General features: G+C 39.8%; 1 protein-coding gene across 7 annotated transcripts in view; it reads left to right on the top strand.

Annotated features, from left to right (window-relative positions):
* Positions 1–13,598, top strand: part of ubash3ba (ubiquitin associated and SH3 domain containing Ba) — a 93,599-nt gene extending 80,001 nt beyond the window's left edge. For 4 of the 7 annotated variants that reach the window (XM_040149997.1, XM_040150000.1, XM_040149995.1 and 1 more), the window contains 3 exons: positions 4,723–4,821; positions 11,330–11,392; positions 13,317–13,598. The gene's annotated coding sequence lies outside the window, so the exon portion shown is untranslated. The remainder of the gene's footprint in view (positions 1–4,722; positions 4,822–11,329; positions 11,393–13,316) is intronic. The other 3 variants (XM_040149996.1, XM_040149998.1, XM_040149999.1) reach the window with 3 other exon arrangements.
* Positions 13,599–19,740: the final 6,142 nt, after the last annotated feature.

The raw sequence follows: 19,740 nt of genomic DNA, 5'->3' as shown, positions 1-19,740 counted from the left end.
GGCTAGACAGCAGCAATCTGCTACAGCAGCCTCATGTGCGAGTCCAAGTGATCCATTCAACAAAGCTTGAGCTAGCTGCTCTAAAATCTCATCCTCTACTTCTCTCTCCAGCTTTCTGTTTTTCTCACAGATCTCTCTCTTTCCATTTTGTCTGGCCACATCCTCTCCTCCTCTGTGCTAGGCTGACCGGCGCAGACATACATAGAGGACTGCGGCAGCCTCCGCCACCACAGTCAGCTGGGTGAGTTTTTCTTCTTTCCTTCTCCCTTTTCCTCGCATCTCATCTCATCACCCTCCCAACCCCTACTCCTTCTCCTCTTTCATCTTGCGGGCAGTCAGATCTCATTTTGTCCACCTGACGAATGAGCTTTCCCTCCATAAAGTCAGAGCCGCATGATTGACAGGTGTGGTCTCAGAGGACTGACAAACCTGGCGTGTCTGGAGATACGATATCTCATGGGGAGAATGTAAGCGGTAAGGAGCTTTGCCTTTTTTAGTGATGGGGAGGGATTTTTATCTGAGAGAGACCCTGACAGCCCATTTTTAGTCCCTGCTGCTGTCCTTGTTGTCTGACTGGTACTGCTGCGCATGTGCACAGTGCGGGATTATGGCATTTTAAGTAAAAAATGTACAGTGTTTTACCACTGATTATCATACCATTGTTCAGCCGCGCCAAACTGTGGCAGCAACAGTAGAGCCGGAATACGCTGAGGCAGAGCCATTCTTACGAAAATCATGTGATAATAAAGTGCTGTCTATCTGCTGTCTATCCATTCAGTGGTGACTACAGTACAAGTGTACAGTATGTGTGTGTTCACTTGCAATAAGATGATATGTGGTCAGTTTTTGTATTAGGGTCTGTATGCGTGATGTGATGTATCTTTGATTTACGGCACGTATCTGTATTTGACTCATGCAGAGAATAGCAGGATTGTCTCATACAGTATAAAAGTGTTATGGATGAAAATAATTCATGTGCTCTGCAGTTGTGTGGACCCCAACTTACCGAGACCAGACTGGACTTACTGGCAAAACCGACTCAGGGTACAGCACAAAGCCAGGAAGAGAGGAAGCTGCTATTGTCTGTTTTAGTCTCAGTCATGGCGCTCGAGCAGCTGATGATCTACTGTATGTCGCATAGGAAAGGCCAGGCAAAAAGCAATCTGTACCTCTCTCATTCCCTGAGACCCTAACTTGTGACGTTTTGCTGTGATGTGCACGGGTTGGGTTCTTGGGAGCTGCGAGGGGCACTCACACATCTCTGTAACCTAAAACAAAAAAAAAGGAAAAAGACTTAACATGGCGGAAAGACAGCCAGCGCAGCAAAGAAGGGACGGCTTTGCTTTTTTAGCTCGACGTGGTGACAGGGAATGTTCATTTGATCCACCCACACAGCAAAAAAAGAGATAGAGTGAAACGAAAAGGAAGAACATTGAGTTTCTTTCAGGATATGGAGGGGTTTGGACCCAGAGGCAGGCACAGCGTGTGGGGCGTTGGGTGGGGGAGAGGGGGAGATGGATAGAGGAATGTGGGTATGAAGGGCATGTGACTGGGATGGAGGGATGTCCAGACGAGGTGGGGTGATATGGCAAAACGCTGTAACGTTTACAGTAATCTCATTTTTTTGGGGGCAGGTACAATGGATGAAGGAGGAATTTGTGACTGTGGTTACACCCACAGTGACTAATGTTACACATGCTAACATAGACGAACAGCACAAGAACCTCACTCAGTCTGTAAAAGACAGTTGTAGACAAACCATTCTGTGGATAACATGTAGACACAGTCACATGTTTGCAGAAAGAAGATGAAAAACAATATATCAGTAGGCGTATTAATTGATATGCAACAGCAAAATGTTGTAGGGCACATAATATCACTGAGGCTGAAAAGTGCAAATCCCATTTTGAATATTATGGTATTCATTGCCTTACTGAATTACATTTCCCTCATAAAAAAGAGAAAAAATTCCACCAGTCAGGCTCTACATGGACTCTTCACGCCTTATCTTGAGAGCAGCACAAAGTACTGGTGAGAGCGTGCCACTGAGAGCTCAGTACAATTGTGTTTGACCTCATGAAAATTTTCATCTTTCTTTTTCTATACCTGGTGCAACTATCTCTGTGTGCATCATTGTTACATGTGAATAGAAGACTCTGAATAGAGAAACTCAGTGCATAGTTGAATGAGAACTGCAGGACACATGTATGTTCGCATGAGGGTGCCACCCTCCCATGGATGCCAAGTCATTAAAGTACGGATGATAGCAGGATAAGAGTAAAAGTGAAATGAAAAAGTTGTCATAGTGTATACTGTAATTTAATGGATGTGATTATATAACGGCTGATGCTATGGCTTGTGTGGGGCCATTGCAGGTCCTCAGCTTCTGAAGACCAGTCTATCATGCTAAGTACTGACATCTCGGTGCTCACAGTTCTCCTAAAACTAACATTCAGCATGTTGAAATGTGTCTGGTCTGTTTCTATAATTGGTCGGTGATCTGTGATCACAGTAACAGCTTCATTTCTAGCCTTCTCCTCCCTTTATCCACACCTACAGTTTGTAACCCTTTACATGTCTCCTTCTTCTTCTTCTTCAGCCACTCTGAAGTCTTTCAAGAAGCTTCAATAGCATCTGAGCAGCAATACTGTTTGATGTTTTGTCCTCATTCTTTCATTAGTTTAGCTTGAATGTGATGCCATGATTATGTGGTTGGAGGACAGGTAGCTTTGAGCTCTGATTCTATTTTCAGCTTTGATTTGAAGGCATTTTTAGCCATATCAGATGGATGGTTGAAGAAACAGCTGCCATTTTCGGTACAATTGCCCCATGCTTAAGGAATTTAGAGATTCATTAAATAGGCATTTTTACTATGTGGTCAATCGCTCCTAATGAGCAATGACTTCTGTAAATCTGCAACTCATTCGCATTGCCACGCACTTCATATCTTATTGGGATTTTTGCTCCCCAGCCTGGTTTCAGTTTACTATGTGAGGATGCAGCTGTAAGAAAGGTTGCCTTAGTATGACTTCAGCAGCATGTAATGCAGGTTAGCCAGGTTTCAGTAAGAGTAAACAAGCATATCATAACTTAAATCATCTCTGAACCTCCTGATCCTGCAACAGAGCTTAACACTGTCTGTGAAGATTCTTGGTCATCCAGGTTATGGTTATCCAAGAAGGGTTTAATCGAGGTTAACTGGACTTGATTCAATTGCCCCTCGATTACACCCTTCTTGGATAAGCTTAATAACAGACAAATAACTGCTCTATACAGCCAAATCTGACTGCTGATTTCTGTAAGATATCTGATCTGTGTTACAACCTGAATTCCACATTTTGTGTGGGCCTTGATCTTTCATTGCCAGGGTCAGAAATACTCTGAACTTTTCTCATTTGTCATATGTCTCCATACCGAGTGAACATTGTTTTACATTCTTTTTTTTTTTCATTCTTTTTTTACATTCAAGTATTTGGTGGTAAAATATAAATGTTGTAATGTCGTGTCAGCTCAGTGGGATGTCCGACTCAGGGCAGTGGGTCTGTAGCAGTAGGTCATGGTGTCAACGTTTGCCTTGTTAAGCACACATGCAGAGAGAGAGCACTACCAGACAGGTAGTAAGGAAGAAGAATGGAACAAGAAACATACTGAATATTTGTACAGTGATCGCAGATACTGTATGATTTCTGTTTGGTTTTGAAATTTAATCTTCTGACAGAAAAAGTAATGACTGTGAGGAAAATGAAAGCAGCTAGATTCCACGTGTGCAGTTCAAGCATTCACTCTGTGAATCACCGTGTGTGTGTGTGTGTGTGTGTGTGTGTGTGTGTGTGTGTGTGTGTGTGTGTGTGTGTGTGTGTGTGTGTGTGTGTGTGTGTGTGTGTGTGTGTGTGTGTGTGTGTGTGTGCGTGCGCACATGCAACATCATTAAGACCTCCCACCACAGTCTTACCCCCCGGCCTCTGCTGGGTTTTTTTCCTACTTGTGAAATGGCCGACCATTGAGAATGCTATAGATCTTTCAGTGTCTCTCACTGACAGCTTGTTTTGTGCGGATGTTTTTTGTACAGTGTTACACTGTACAGTCAGGTGTAGCGCACACAGTTGGACTTACAGAGGGGGAAATTGTTTTGGAAGGGAAAGAAACAAAGCAAATATAAATACGAGAAGCTTTGGACTGACACTAAGCAAGAATATTTTAAGCATTCTATTTTTAGGGATCAAGGAAAAAATAGACAGCATTACAGAATTCTTATTATTTTTGCCTATTTGCTTATTCATATAAATTTACCTGATAGCTAAGCAGTGTATGTGCAGTAGTTGATTGCTGTAAGTCAGTTATGGACTCACCAAGTAATTAGGTAAAGATTGGATATAGCCACCTGTATCCATTATTCACTTTTCATGAAAAACAGGTTTAGTGAAGTTTCATTATAGATTTTGTGAATCAGTTCAAAATATGATCAAATAACACTGGAACAGCAGATAACATGTCCTGGGGTTAAATATACATTTGATTGCATGAAATTAAGAGGTTATACTGTAAGAGATTTTCTATTGCGTACACTGGTAGCAAACCTTTAATATGCAGCTTCTTTTTTATTTCATGTCTTAATGCATGAATAAACTCATCTGTGTCATGTGAGTGTACAGCATATGTCAGTGAGTGTGGTTTTGTCTTTGTCTTTACCCCCTTGCTGTGATCTCACTCCTGCTCTCACAGAGTCCTGAGATGCCCTCTGATCGCTGGATGAGAGGCTGGACTCACGCTTGAATCCAGCTCATTCTGTTGCAGTCTCTGTTGCTCCAGCGGCAGAAGCAGGTGTGTCTACCTCCTGTGCCCCCCCCCCTCCTTCCTGTTCCCTTATCACTGCAGTACGGCAGCTCTGTCTGGGAGGCAGTCATTCCATTGTTCTCACCCCCCCCCACCTATCAGTGCTCATGTGGGTGCTGGCGCCGCTCTGCCCGCCCCACCCCGTGGAAGGGACTGGCTCCAAATCACTGTGATACTTGGCACCTAGGTGCCCTGAGCAGGTTACGCATACAGCTTTCTGTCTCTTCTCTCCCTGGACAGAGCTCACTACACTCTTTGCTGCAGACTGCCGCCATCTTGTTACTGCTTTTGCTGCTGCTCTGCCCGCCTCTGCTGCACTCAAACCAAATCACCTAACCCAGCCAAAAGTGTTTGCCAGCATCTCTCTCCTACCACTCTTGGTTTGTTCTGGGCCAATCCTGCCTTAGCATAGCTTTATCGCAACACTTCCCTGCAGCCAGCTGATGGATGCGTTTTATCGGTGCACAGAGGCAGACACCCCTGGAACTTTTATGTGTGCATTATACCTGAACATTGGCATAGAGTGGAGGTTGCAGACACTGTCCTGAGGATCTCATAGTAAATGTATCCTTATTTGTACTCAAAGGATCCAGATGCAAATGCAGTTGTCTCAACCAGATTTGGAGTTAGCAAAACCAAGACCAAAACCTCAGTGCAACTGTCACCAAAATAACTTACAGAACAATTTACCATACACTATACAATACCATACCATACATCAGAATTAAAACAAGTAAACTCAGTTATTTTTCTAATTTACAATTCATGTTATGAAAAAGTGGCATCTCCTTTTAGCAGGATATGATAAATTGTGCTTTTCAAAGGAAAATATGAACCATGATCAGCCCCTAATAATGCAGGCATTTATGTATACATGAGATATGAAGGCATATATTTGCTGTCTTTGAGTGTGTGTGTGTATAATTTGTGTCTTAGACAGAGAGAGAAAGAGAAGGAGAAAGCTGGAGAGAGAAATTGAGCAGTGGTAAGAAAGTCCTCCTAATTCTGTTTGGCAGAAACTGTGCTGTTTGACCATATGTGCTCAGAGCAGATACATCATAAGATGACTGCTTTACACATGCTCACATTCACTCCAAACACAGCTATTTTCACAGAACACGCCTGCACATTATTACTTTGTATAGATAAATCATTTTCCAAACAGTACCATGAATTATAGCTGTACTTTTAGCTCTGTCACTTGAACTACGAGGTGCTGTACATTGTGTCTTACCGTACGGTGTCATTTTTCTTAACAGATTAAGATAGGAGTGAAGTACTTCTTTTGCAGTGAGAGGAAATATGGTGTAAAAGTGAAGGCTACAAATTCAGAGAGAATATTTCAGCTTATGGAAATGGTACTGCTGTATTGAACTGTGCTTTAGTGAAAAACAAGTGGATAGGAGTAGGTGGAGGCCAGAGATATACAGCGGTAAATGCAGAAGGTCTTCGATCCTCTCAGACATTCTGCCAAGAAGAAACTATACTAATGAAATGGTAAAGAATATGAAGAACACAAACCGTCTCCCGAGAATATATCCATATATTTGAGGTTGCCAGTTTCATTCTTTTACTTGTGTCTCTGGACGCACGTATACGTATACCTTTGCGGTGATACTGTATATTCAAGGTCAATGGCTGCCTTGCTACAAGGTTAAGGGCTTTTATCTGATGGTCTCCTTTTCCGGTCAGTGGAGATGGCCCTCTGTCGCACTATGTGTGAGTCAGTCACAGCGCTACTCAATCACAGCTACTAGAATTATCCTAATCACAATCGTATCTAGTCTGAATGTAATGTGGGTCAAGAAAGAGTAGAAAAATAGACAGAATTTAAGCCATTTTATAAAGTTTGTGGAAGCGGTCGATCCTTAAATGACTTTAAACTCACAAGCTATCAACAAATGAAGTGTTATTGGGCTAATCATTTATGCGCTTCCTCTGAAAAAGACAAGTTTTCTTTGAATTAAACGTTTAGTCTGTACTAGTATCAATAAGCATTTCTCATTCTTAACTGATGATATACAGTTATATTTTACTGAATGCTTAAATATTGTTTTTCTTTATAATAATTCTTCATAATTTCTTTAGAGGACAAGCAAATCATGGTGAGGCAGATGCTGTTTATCAAAAGGAAGAGTTAATAACATGATGGCCTTATAGTATAAAGCCGTTAATTGCAGCATTTATTGTATGGCTAAGAGCCTCACAAATTAATTGACAGTCACAGTCAATAAAAGTCAAGCATTATAAGCCTCACCAATGAATTCTGTATGCATTGTATTTGTCAGATCCCTGTCGTTCAGGATATGTCATAAAGGGCAGAGAATATAGCAACAGGTTTTGGAAAACAAAGGCCATAAGATGTATTTGCAAGTGCCATTATTTTTTCATCATCTGTTTTTAGGTATGGAAATGTTGGTCTGTTGGTCAGTTAGACAGGTCACCACTTTGGTCCAGACGGATATATCTTAACAATCATTGGATGGATTACCATGAAGAGACATTCATGGTCCCCAGACAATGAATCATAAAGACTTTGGTGATCCCTTAACTTTTCTTCTAGTATCTCCACATCTGTCAGACAAACTGGCACAAAATTTTCTACAGCTGATCATGGTTCCCAGACAATGTATTTTTATGACTTCGACGATTGCTTAACTTTTCGTCTAGCGCCACCATGAGGTTGACATTTTTGGTTTTAAGGTAAATGTCTCAACAATTACTGAATGTATTGCCATGAAATTTGGTGCGGACATTCACATCCTTTGGCGATCCCTTAACTTTGCATATAACACCATCATCAAGTCAAATTTTAATTTGACCAGCACTTTGGTTTATGACTAAATATCTACAAAACTAATTACATTCCCATCTGCCTAGGCTGTAATTTGTGATGTGTGCTAATTAGCAAATGGTAGAGTGCTAAGACACTAAAATAAGATGGCAAAGATTTTATCTGCTGAACATCAGCTGGACAGCATTGCCAGTGTGAGCCTGTTAGCACTCATGTTAGCTAATCAATCATGTTAGCATTTAGCTCAAAGCACCACCCGCTGTGCCCATGTAAAGTTTCACAAAGCTGCTAAATTGACTGTAGAGTCTAGTTTCTTAAGTGGATAGGAAACTCCCGGCTGTTGCACACACATACTTCTGTTGACAGTTGATTTCATATTTATCTGACAGTACTTGTAAAAACACTGCAGGATGATATTGTATTTTAATTGCTGTATGGGTTTGGTTTTTTTTACATGTATATCGTGACATTTGTGGGAAAATGTATTTGATATTCCATTGGTACAGGTATTGTATCAATACATCTCAGGTACATCTCTGATGTAACTGACTCTATTGTAATTGTTTTTTATTTGTTTTTATTGTGTATGTTTTTTTTTATGCCCATACTTCATATTAGTTTCCCCTTGGGGATAACACATTTAATCGATCAAAAGTGAAATTTTGTTATGAAATGTGGAAAACGTGCAGGAATTAACTATCATTACACTGCGCAGCTATTTGACTGGTCACTGGCACGTTCAAGTAGTTTAAATACTACTTGAACTACAATACTGTCATACTGTAGTCAGGAATAAGAGAATAAGAGTGTAGAGAACTATCTTCACAGCGACAGAGTGGACATTGATTGCATGACATGGTGCAGTTTGCACATGGAATGTAAAAAAGATTTCAGTCACTCAGTGATGAAGGCCAGATGTTTGAGTTATGCATAGGAAGTCAATTGTCTACAGTTGCTACTGGGTATGACAGTGATGCCGCCAGGCACCAGCACTGGTATCTGCTGTATAATCAAATTTAAGACAGCCCTCTCACATATTATGGCTTGTATGTAACCAGTACATGTGCTCAGGTTGAAAAACAGTCTTCAAAGAACATCACATAAACAGAAGTGCATAAATAAAAATAGAAACGGTATATGAGTGAGTAAGTAAGAGGAGTGGCTCATAAATTCCCTGGTTACAGTTTGCATAGCAACTAATCCTGTTTCTCATTCTGTAATGAAATACTCACTAAACCTTGACGGATTCAGATTGGTTGACAAGGGTATTGATCACAACGATTGATCAAAAACTGACATAAAAGTAAGCTATCATAATACTGCTGTCGGGCAAAAACGTCATCACCGAGATTTACTTGTATCATGGATTATGTTTGTTCATGGGAAGGATACGACAGTCAGTTGGTTCTTTAAAACACTTTAAAAGTCAGTCACACAAGCTGAAAAAGGAAAAAGAAGGTTGATTTGCTTGAAAATGTTTTGGATGGATGAAGCTTTCACCTAAAAACAATGATTGGAAAACAATTAACTGCTGAATTCTTAAAACATTGTTGATTTTTGCAGGACAAGTGGGTTACATTATGCTTGAGGGGGAATGCAAACCTATACACACTAGGCAACAGTACAGTTATACTAAAACTATCTCCTCCCTCTACTAAAGTCCTTTTCCCTTGTTCTTTTTCCCTGCTTTTTTTCTCCTCATCTTACACACAGTTACACACACACTCCCAGCCTGTCTCTGTCTTACACATGCACACACATACACACACCATCTTTTGTTTGGAGTCAGACAGCATTGAAGGCAGATCCTGTGGCCCTTCTGAGGAGAATGTTAATATGCCCGGTCTGGTCTCTCTGGGGACGCAGAGAATGGACTCTGGCTGCTAATGCACTGTCAAACTAACCCCGCTCACTTTTCTCAAACAGTTAGCAACATCAGCACTTCTGCCAACATTGTAATGTATATGACTACACTCACAATTTACTGAATAATTAAAAGTTGCTCTTACTAAATTCTTAACTACAGACAGTAGCTGATGAGGACGCATTTCAGCGTACTTTGCTCAATGTCCATCCAACCTAATCTAAACGCCATGTTTATGTCATGTTTTTGTGGACGTCTTATCGTACAAGACGAATGAATTCATGGATTACATAAAAATGTGTTCCTCTAGAAATCCTACTAGATATACGATCTATTTCCTTTTTCTGCTTTTTGCTAGTATCCAAAAATGAAAGTTTTTTTTCCTGTTTTCATCTTGAAGTGGGTTTTTATAATGAAGAAGAAAGCCATAAAAAGAAGTGTTATTTCACACAGGTCTATGTCTTTCTAGTACCCCAAGAAAAAATTCGCCAAAAGTTGAAGTTGAGGCTGTGTATTAAGCCAGACAGGGTTGACTCTCTCAAACTAAAATCAGCCATTTGATAATAGCCAAATGATCTTAAAAGTATTAAACAGAACTGCTCTAATGATTTATGGACACTGAATGTTTTTCATTAATATTTCAGTTTTCAGGCATTGTACTAATTTAACAAAATGGTAACAGCAAAAACTCTTAACTCTATGAACTGTAAAACAATGATTTCATGGTAAACTAAGAATGTATTTTTGCATTCTGAATTAGATATGCACATTTACTGTACTGTACTGTACATCTGTAGCTACAAGGCAAGTGAAAACAGTTATTTACATAAACAGAAATTAATTCCCAGATGATCCTCTTGGGTTGAGTACAAAAAGTGTCAAACATTTTACTAAACAATCCCAAGTCAAGGTACACTTACTTCCTTGTTCTGGAGCTTTCGACTGCATCACACAGTCTTCATCAGGAGACAGTGGGTCGGGATATGCCACTATCCCGTGCCAACCTGCATCAACATGCATCAACGCTTTACAAAAGCAGCAACATTTCCTCTCAGGATCTGCTCATCTCGGCTACAGTACCTTCACCACTTCTCCTTTCTATCCGGTGCGTCCGGTGTGTGTTGCACTTACTGTAATACAGTACTGTGGTTTATAAAACAAATTAATGTGAAATAAAAACATATAGAAGATTATATTACTATTATATTATTATATTACAGTTTGTAAATGTGAATTTTTTTGTTGTTGCAGTCATAAGTCTCATTTACTGTAAGTATGGCTAATTGTTTTATTAATCAAGCAGAATCAAGCATCAAATTCAAATTTCCACACAGGCCTTCCTATAAATTATTTGTGTAAAATAAATCATATAAAGAAACAGAACGTGGTTTTACAAAGTAAGCACTGAGCTTTGGTCAAAAGTAAAGAGAAATCGACATTCCTGATCAAAGAGAGGAAAAATAACACATTTTGCAACCGTGCTTTTTCCACAAAAAAAACCCCCCAATAATTTTCAAGCATACATGAAATAAAAGCACTAGTTACACAAAAGTCTGCACATGCTATTAAAACCTACTGTATGTTTAAGATGCAGTGGCTTATTTTCATAATAGCAATTAACAGCTCTGACCTTTTCAATATCATTCTGCAGCCCAAATATAGGTGTTTAGCAACGTATTAGTGTCATGAATGCTCTGTTTCATTGTCACTTGACCCAAGTTTAAATCCCTCACATTAATAAACTGTTACACTGTAAGAGTGATTGAACTTCCCTGCACTATTCTGCATAGTGGAGTTTTTTATTTTCACTCATTCATTTCTTTCCTTCTTTTTCGAAGCTGTGAGCAGCGGAAATGCGCCGCACCGTCCTCAACTGAAGTCCTTTCACAATGAATGGCAAGGTACGATAATGGCCTTCAGGTTGCCATAGAAATGAGACAGGGGCCCTGTATGTGAGTTTTTTTTTTCTTTTTTTATCCAAGCGTAAATGACAGAGGACTCTGAGGCAAACTCTTTGTCCCAACCCTCACAGGCAGCTCTGCACTTTACTTCCATCTTTTCCTCTTCTCACATCTCTTCTTAATCAGCATTTTTTCTTCTACGCCTGTTTCTGCCTCATCTGATTTGATACATTAATATAAGGATCACAACAGTTGAAAGTGATTAAACTGTCATAAATTGAATAAAACAGAAAACTGAAGTGTTCATTCACATATCACCGGCACCACGAACAATCCAGACAGTTGTTCTACCCGGGGCTCTGAGGTGACCTGTGGCCGTTTCTGTGCACAATTAGATCACAAACACCCGGGCAACTTTTCAAACTTAGTCTGATGCTGAAGAACAATCCAAGACTTGAGGGAGCAGATGGAACTCTTTTGTTTTTTTTACTACACGAGGCATCCGATCAACTCAGGTCTCCTCCCTGCACTGAGCATCTCAGTGCAGCTGCTGGTGTGGCCGTTGAAACCGAGCTCTTGTGATCTCAGTTCTCCTCCAACAGCTGCTCTCAAGCTAAACAAAGTATTGATCCCGTCCAACATTTTCACAAACTTGTGTCTGGAGGTTGTTTATGTTGGTGATGTGTTTATGTCGTGTTTGTGGTGTAAAGAAATGGCTTGATGAAAAAGAGAGGAGTTATAACTGCTAGTGTGTGTTCAGGTGCCTCAATTACACGGTAAATGCACCTGTGTATATGTATGTACTTTATGAGTAATGGATGAGCCAGTCCTGCTGGAACAGAGTATAAAGAACAGACTTGTGGCCATAATTTTCATAAATCATTAAAGGGCAGCTAAGAACAGCACGTATGTTAAATATCTGCAAAATATCTAGAATTATGCATTTCTTTTAGTCAGAGTTGGAAATGAACATGATATATTGTCAAAATTATGCAAATACACTAGCACTGAAACTCCTAGTTGATTATTGCCTTATGCGATCGACAGAAAATTAATCATCGACACATCTGATCATTGTTTATCAAGCAAAGGTGCCAGACATCTGCTATTTCTGGCTTCTCAAATGTGAAGTTTTTACTCTTTCCCCCTTTTTTTATTCCATAGAAACAAATTGTGTATTGATAAATAGCAGCTGCTTCGTGGTGAGGTACAGTAGAATCTATAGATAACATCACTCCATTGACAGCCATATACATACTGATTTGTTATGCAATAGAATAATAAAAAATCAACAAAAAAAGCACCCTTCTTCACAGTGTCCAAACCCACTGTAACTTAAAGCCCTTGAAATCTTGCCTTCAGTTATTTAGTATTTCTCTATAAGTATTCATGAAAAATAAATAACAATCAAAATTATATAAAAAGTCTTATTATGGTTATTATTGATTAAGAGTTGAACAGAGTTCAGTTTACTCATTTTTAAAGCAATTATTTGCGGGTTCCACCTTAAATTCGAGGATTTTACCCTTTTTATGTGTCATATATGATTGTAGCTCCTAAGTTAAAGTAGAATACAGTAGGAGAACAGTGAACAACTGCTCAATGCATAATTTACTAGTACTGTACGTCACCCTCTAAGTATTTTCTTCTCATTTACCTTGTAGATTATTGTCTCATAAGCACTTGTTCAAATGTCAGTTGTTAATTTATCAATGTGTTTCTCTCATTAGGACAGTACCAATGCCAAGTTTTGTTTCTATAGTTTTTCAGAATAGTGTCACAGTGATCACGCTCTGTGGAGTGACAACAGGTCTCACAGTGTTCACACCACAGCAGCTGCAGAAACTTGTTGCCCACGTGATTCTCCTGTCACATTCTTTCTTTTCTTTCAATGTATTAACGTCTCATCTTTTTTGTTTTTCAGGTAACCAACAAAGTCCAGTCACTTACAGAATGCCCCTTCACTTCGCCCTGCCCTGTAGTCTTTCCAGTGGTAGCTGTAAACTTGTACAGCATGTATGTTGTTGTATGAAAATAAGCAAACGCATTTTATTCAAAAGCAAACAAATAAGCAAAGTAATTCATTCAGCTACTGTAGCAAGGTGCTGATAAGTGTCTTTCGTTGTTTTCTCACTCCAAGTTGAAATGTTTGTAGCCACAAATTAATTTTGCTAATTATTAAGAGTAAATGTCCATTTCTTTGGTGGATGGTGGTTTCTTTGTTTTGACCATTTCCTGATGAGCTCTGTGGGATTTCGAAGGAAACTGTCTCCTAAAACACTCATATAAAAGCAAGACTTAAATGTTATCTGTTCCTCTGACTTTAAAGTCCCCTCATCTAAGGACTCATCATTTTGCTAATGAGTTTTTGACATCTAACACATTATACTTCTTTAAAAAAAACATCTACAAATCATAGTATCATTCTCTCAGTGGAATTTCAGAGCACTTTAGGGTTAATTTATTTAATACAAATGGCTGAAAGCAGAGATTGGCTGACAGTACTCATCGGTCTGGTGAAACTCTCCTCCCCTGCTTGCCGGCTCGGGATGTTGGCCATACAGTAGTGATCAGTGAAGTGAGCCTCGATCTGGTTTCCAAACTGGAAAAAAATGCAAAACTTTATCCTTAAAACTTGATCTTATTCCACCTCAACAATCCATTACAAACTGCTTCCGAAAATATTTAATAATTAAATTTTTTAAATTATTATTATTTTTGGCAGTTTTGCCTGTATTTTGACAGCCAAGTAGAGAGAGACAGGAAATGTGGGGGGAGAGAGGGTTATGACATGCAACAAAGGTCCCCCGGCTGGGAACTGAACTCTGCACGTTGCGGTTATAGGCGACTTAACCATTAGGCGACTTTTTAAAAAGAATTTGAAAAATATTTAAGGTCTTGCTGACCTTACTGCACTGTTATTTCAGAAAGCAAAAGCAACATAATGTGAGTAACATGAAGAAAACAGCAGAAAGCCAAATGTGCACGACAAGGTTTATGAGGTTTTGGGGCAATTTTGCCATATAAGAACCACAAGTTTGCCACATAAATGATTTGTGTTTGAAAATGCGCATTTGCTGTAAACCTGCCAGATCAACACTGAGGTTTGCCGCAGAAGTTTGTCTGTGGGTCTGGATTTTTGTAAGGCTGATTGTAGTTATACTGTAATTCTAGGTTCGGTACTATATGGATCTGCACTCAATAAAACAACTTTTACTCTTGCCTTACTGAGTGGAATGACACATCCTCATATGATCATCTTATTCAGACTCAAGCAAGGCTGAAGTATCCGCCGTGTCAAGGACCTGGTTCATCCTTTTGATTATTCGTCAACTCTTTGTAAACTCTGTTGCATGCTTTTTATTCACATGCCAAAGTAGATGAAAACTAAAGACTTTAGTTAAATCTAGTATGAAATCAAAATGAATTAAAGAGAAGAATTCTGTTGGTGAATGTGTCAGTCCTTACTGCATCTTTTTATTCACCTAACCAATTTGCCTCAGTTTGTGAGCTACTGCAACAAAAGAGAAGGTGGGAGAATAGACACTAACCCAGAACATTTTAACACACAGGCATCTGTGTCCTTGAAAAATCTTGCATGCACAGTACACAGCCAGTTTACTTGAATGTTGATCAAACTTTGATGTTCATCAGTGATGTGATCAAGTGGTCAGTCTGTCATGCCTGCTTCGTAAGAAGGTATTTGTGATTAAATCTTATTACACCATCGGATGAGCATTGGCTTAGAAAAGTTATATATTTTGTGTGTCTATGTTGATGAAGACCTAAAGCTGCTTAACTTTCAAAGGGGCTTAAACTGTTTTGACTGCTCGGCTTGAAGCTCTGCATTTTAAGGATTAGATTACACTTCAGGTGTTCAGTGTCTCTTTCTCTGACGGATGTTCATTCATCCTACAAAAAGGTTTCGTATTCTGAATGTTGGATTTTTGTCAATGATTTTTTTTTTTTTGTGCGTGCGTGTGTGTGTGTGTCCTTAAATGGCATCATACAATTTTTTTTAGCTCTTCCTTTTTTTTATGCCTGGTATAATAAATCATAGATCTCTCTAGAGATCTCTGTGTAGAGATTTACACACACAGCACAAATATGTTACCCATTGAGTGGGATGGCAGCATAAGAAGAAAAAGATATCCAAACCAATCTACCCTTAATCCTGTTCTTGCTATGGTTCATGTTCAACTGTGGGCTCTTGACCTGGACCTGAAATGTAAAATCAGTCTGTGAAAATATCTTCAGTGCAGTGCTCGTCTTAACAAAGCACAGACAGTTTATCAAATTATTTTTTAAAGATGACAAGTTTATTGAAGTGCATCGAAGTAAGAAAATAAAAAGTGGGCACAGCTGCACACCTATACTCCAAAAGCATATTTTACTGAAGAGAAGTCATGAAAACCTTTTGGGTCTTTGCCAAACATTAATTAAATGTTTAGATTTTGAAGGACAGTCAGTCAACTTTAAAGAGGTTGTGTTCTCCTCTTTATTAAATGTCACTGTCAAACACTTAATGTGTCCCAGTAATCTTGGCCTCATGAAAACAGGTGAATCAGGTACAAATCGACCATTTCAATTTACCTTGTACAGATGATGTTCCCTGAAATTAAACATCTGTCCTTTGACCTTACCGTCTGCCATCTCTCATCGTCCACACTTCTCCAGCTTGCAGGCTAGGTAACGTTAAGACGGCCAGGCCGAAGAGTGTCCATCTTTCTGTCATGGACCTGTTTTTCACAGGTCTCTGTGGCCAGTGTAACCAAAGGCTCTTTTGGCCAAAGTCCACGTGGCACAAAAAGGCCGCGGCATTCCTGATGTCTGTGGCTAATCTGTGGTGTCAGCTTGTGTTAACGCCGCACCGCCAAATTTGAGGGCACACGGTGCCGGGGAATATTAAAAACTCCTATCAGCAGCATTCCTCCGGAGGAGGGCGGGTCTGATGAGAGCAAGGGTCACCTAAGGTTGAACAGTGGTTGTGTGTTAGAGCCGCTCGTACTGTAACGGTCTGATCCACTGGACAGGAGGTGGGGCCGGAGCAGGACGGAGGGAACACACTTCAAAGAGAGAGCGCCTTTTCCTTGTCTATCCTCATTGAAACCGGGCTAAATGAGCTTTGTGGGGGCTTTTGTTCCTGCTGTTAGACAATTCAGAGACTGGACGGAAGATGCCGAAAAGGACAGGAGGTCATATGGGCAGTTAATTATCTGCTTCTCAACCTGCCAGACGCTTTCTGCATGCCACCCCAATTGACCTATAATGACCATGAGATATTGTTCTGCTAAATTTAAGAAGTCTAGCAAGTGTAAGGTCAGACTGTTCCTACAATTGCCACATGTCAAATTTCACACAGGCATGAGACAGAGACTTAGTACTTGAGTGCAGGCATTTCTCTGCAGATATCCAACCCTGCAGCATCCTATTCTAAACTGGATACGCTAATATCCAGAGAGTTAGATAGTTTGCTAGATAGTTTTCTAAGCAGATCGAAAAGTGAACTATGAGATAAAACATGTATGATTTAAAAAAAAACTGCTGTTTTTGGTTCAGCACAGCAAACTGTGACCCTTACCTGAGCTCACTACGGGCAATGTGGTTGCTGAAAAATTCAACATTTTTCTGGTCGTCTGAGGCTGCTGTGCAGACATGTAACATGTGCTCTGCTCTCCCCAACTCCCAGAGGGGCAAGGACAGGAATGCATTCAGGGTCAGGGGTCAGACCGCCATGTGCACGTGCAATGCTGTAGCCTGGCAACAGGTGCTGTACAAGGGCCACAGCCAAGTCATTTAAGATCGCAGCAAACCTTCAATCAAGCTAAGTTTTCTTCTGTTTTATCTAATAGGACATTCCCATACTGCTGCCTTTCATCTGTTGTTTTAGTAATGTCTGTTTTAGAGGTATACTGCATCTCATAATGTTCAGCCTACTTTTTTTATTATAGTTTTGGTGGAAGCTGTTAGATGTTAAACAAGCCGAGCTGCGAGTGGAACATCTGCACAGAGAGAGGCTCATAGCTGAGAGGTTGGTAGTGTCTCGGGGAAATGATAGCTCTGTGCCAAGGTATTCCTTCTCCCTCCTCAGAGAGGCCCCGCCATTCAGCACTGTGAGGTCAACAAGTACAGACCATTACCCACAATGCCCCTGAACAGGAAAAAAAAAAAAAAAACCTTAAATATGCAGGGCTGTTCCTTTAAGATGGTAAGACAGGAGCTGCCTGAATGCACTCGGAGACAGAGCTGCAGCCAAGATGGAAAGGAGGAGGGAGAGGGAGAAAACGGGAAGACAGAAAACAGAGATCTTCTAGTGATGTGGAAAAGGATAAACTTGTGTTTCCCTGCTTCTGCTGAAAAGCTGTTAAGTTGCAATTATTCGTATCCTAAAATTATGGGTGTCAGTTTGCTGATTGCACCGCTCAGAGAAAAGGAGTCTTGTTGCTAGGAGAGGAGAGATTCAGCCCTCTCTTATTGGCCACTAGGATGCGTAAGATGGCCCAATGAGAGCCCTCCCCCTAACAGCAGTGCAATAGTAGAGCTACCCCCACATGCAGACCCGATTAATATGTCAGACATGTTTTATTGGTTAACGTGAATCAGGCTGGATGTATCGAAAAGACTGCAGCAGGGAGTTTTGTGTGTGTGTGTGTGTGTTTGTGTGGATACTGTATGGTGTATGTTAGTCTATATAGTACGCATGCCAGGGGAACATGCCACACTGACATATCAAACACAGTACTTTGAGGTCAAACGATGCTCTCGATTCTGAAAAATGCTCTCACACACACATAACCAGCTCTCACTGTAGTAATGAACTAACGGAAAACAGACTCGTGTAGAGTGGAAATAGGAAATAGGATTCCTCATATGTACATGGTTATCACGAGAATGCGTTGCACAAAAGAGAAACAGAAGCTAAAAACTTGACTCAGCTTTAGTAGTCTGATGTTAGTTGAAAGAGGGCTCGTGTGCTGTAGTATATTTGAAACACGTTGTACACACTGTAGTCGTTAACATGCTGTGGATCTTACAACAAATCTGTCAGAGATTGTTGATGCATTTTTTTTTAATTTGCTTGACAAGGTTACCTCAGCAAGTCAAACTTCTCTGTATTTTTAACGATTCGCTCTTGTTAAAGCTGGCCTCTCTCTGTCACCGAAGAGCAGAACCTGGAGTTTTAATGGAAAACCAGTATCTCTTCGAGAAACAAGCTTGTTTTCTGTCTTATCTGCTGTCAGATGAGAGGATTGACATCCGTTTCATCAACTCTTGTCCACTTTATTAATATATAAGTCCAGGACTTTGTTTGGCCTAGCTTAATTAATAGGAGAAAGAAAAAAACTCACCACCAGTCAAAAAAAAAAAAAATATATATATATATTTTCCTATGGCTAGCTAGCTGCTCTCAAAAAACTCACAAAACAACACAAGGTTCACCTTGGTTTGGTTTAGAATTACAGCAGTAATGTTCATGAATATAGTTAATGTGTAAAATGTAAGTAATTTAATATTTTTGAGGGATTTAATTTTTTTTTTTTTTTTTTTTGTTTGGGATATAATAAGATAATCGATACCAGTCTCATGTCTGCTAACTGCCGAGCTAGAGCTAAGAGTTGATCAGCTTAGCTTCGCAAAATACACCTCCCTGCATCGATAAAACTCATCTCTTTTTTTTAATCTAAACACAAACAGAAATGTCAAAACAACATCTAACTTATGGCAAAAAACTGAAAAAGTCTATTTCCCCAAATATCGTACTATTTCTTTTAAACGACAGATATGCGATCAGTTTGGGCAATGGCATGCTTTTGACATAGCTTTGCTGTATTGCTGGTAGTAGTCCAACCTAGACCTTAGTGGCTGTAATATACCTGGACTCTTGACAGTGAGACTGTGAACCAGTATGAACAATACCAGGACCCTTAAACTGAAGCAGCTAAATGGAATTCATTCATTTTACTTTTTACACCTGTGCGTTTTCTAATGTGACACATCAAAATGTTTTCCATGAAAAAGGCCCATAGGAAATGATCTCATTAAATCATTATGGTTAAGCCAGGCACCAGTCAATGCTAGCATCTGCTGATAGTAGACAACATATCTCTCAAAACTGTGAAAAACAACAGCGGAGAATTTTTTTTTTTTTTTTTTGACTAGAGAAGTTTTTATTTTAACATCTGATGTTTATGTAGCACAGACTTTATTCCATAAGCTGACGTTTTGGTACAAATGGGCCTTCTTCAGAGCTTTCGAGACAAAAACAAATCACATCATTCATGTATAAAGTTTCAGGGCCACCTGAAGCCAGTCTGTATAAAAAGGAAAATTTGAATGAATAGCTATTC

The sequence above is a fragment of the Xiphias gladius genome, chromosome 17 (genome assembly GCF_016859285.1).
Source record: "Xiphias gladius isolate SHS-SW01 ecotype Sanya breed wild chromosome 17, ASM1685928v1, whole genome shotgun sequence".
NCBI lineage: Eukaryota > Metazoa > Chordata > Actinopteri > Istiophoriformes > Xiphiidae > Xiphias > Xiphias gladius.
The sequence above is the reverse complement of the archived record's forward strand: the minus strand, read 5'-3'. Positions and strand labels throughout refer to the sequence as shown.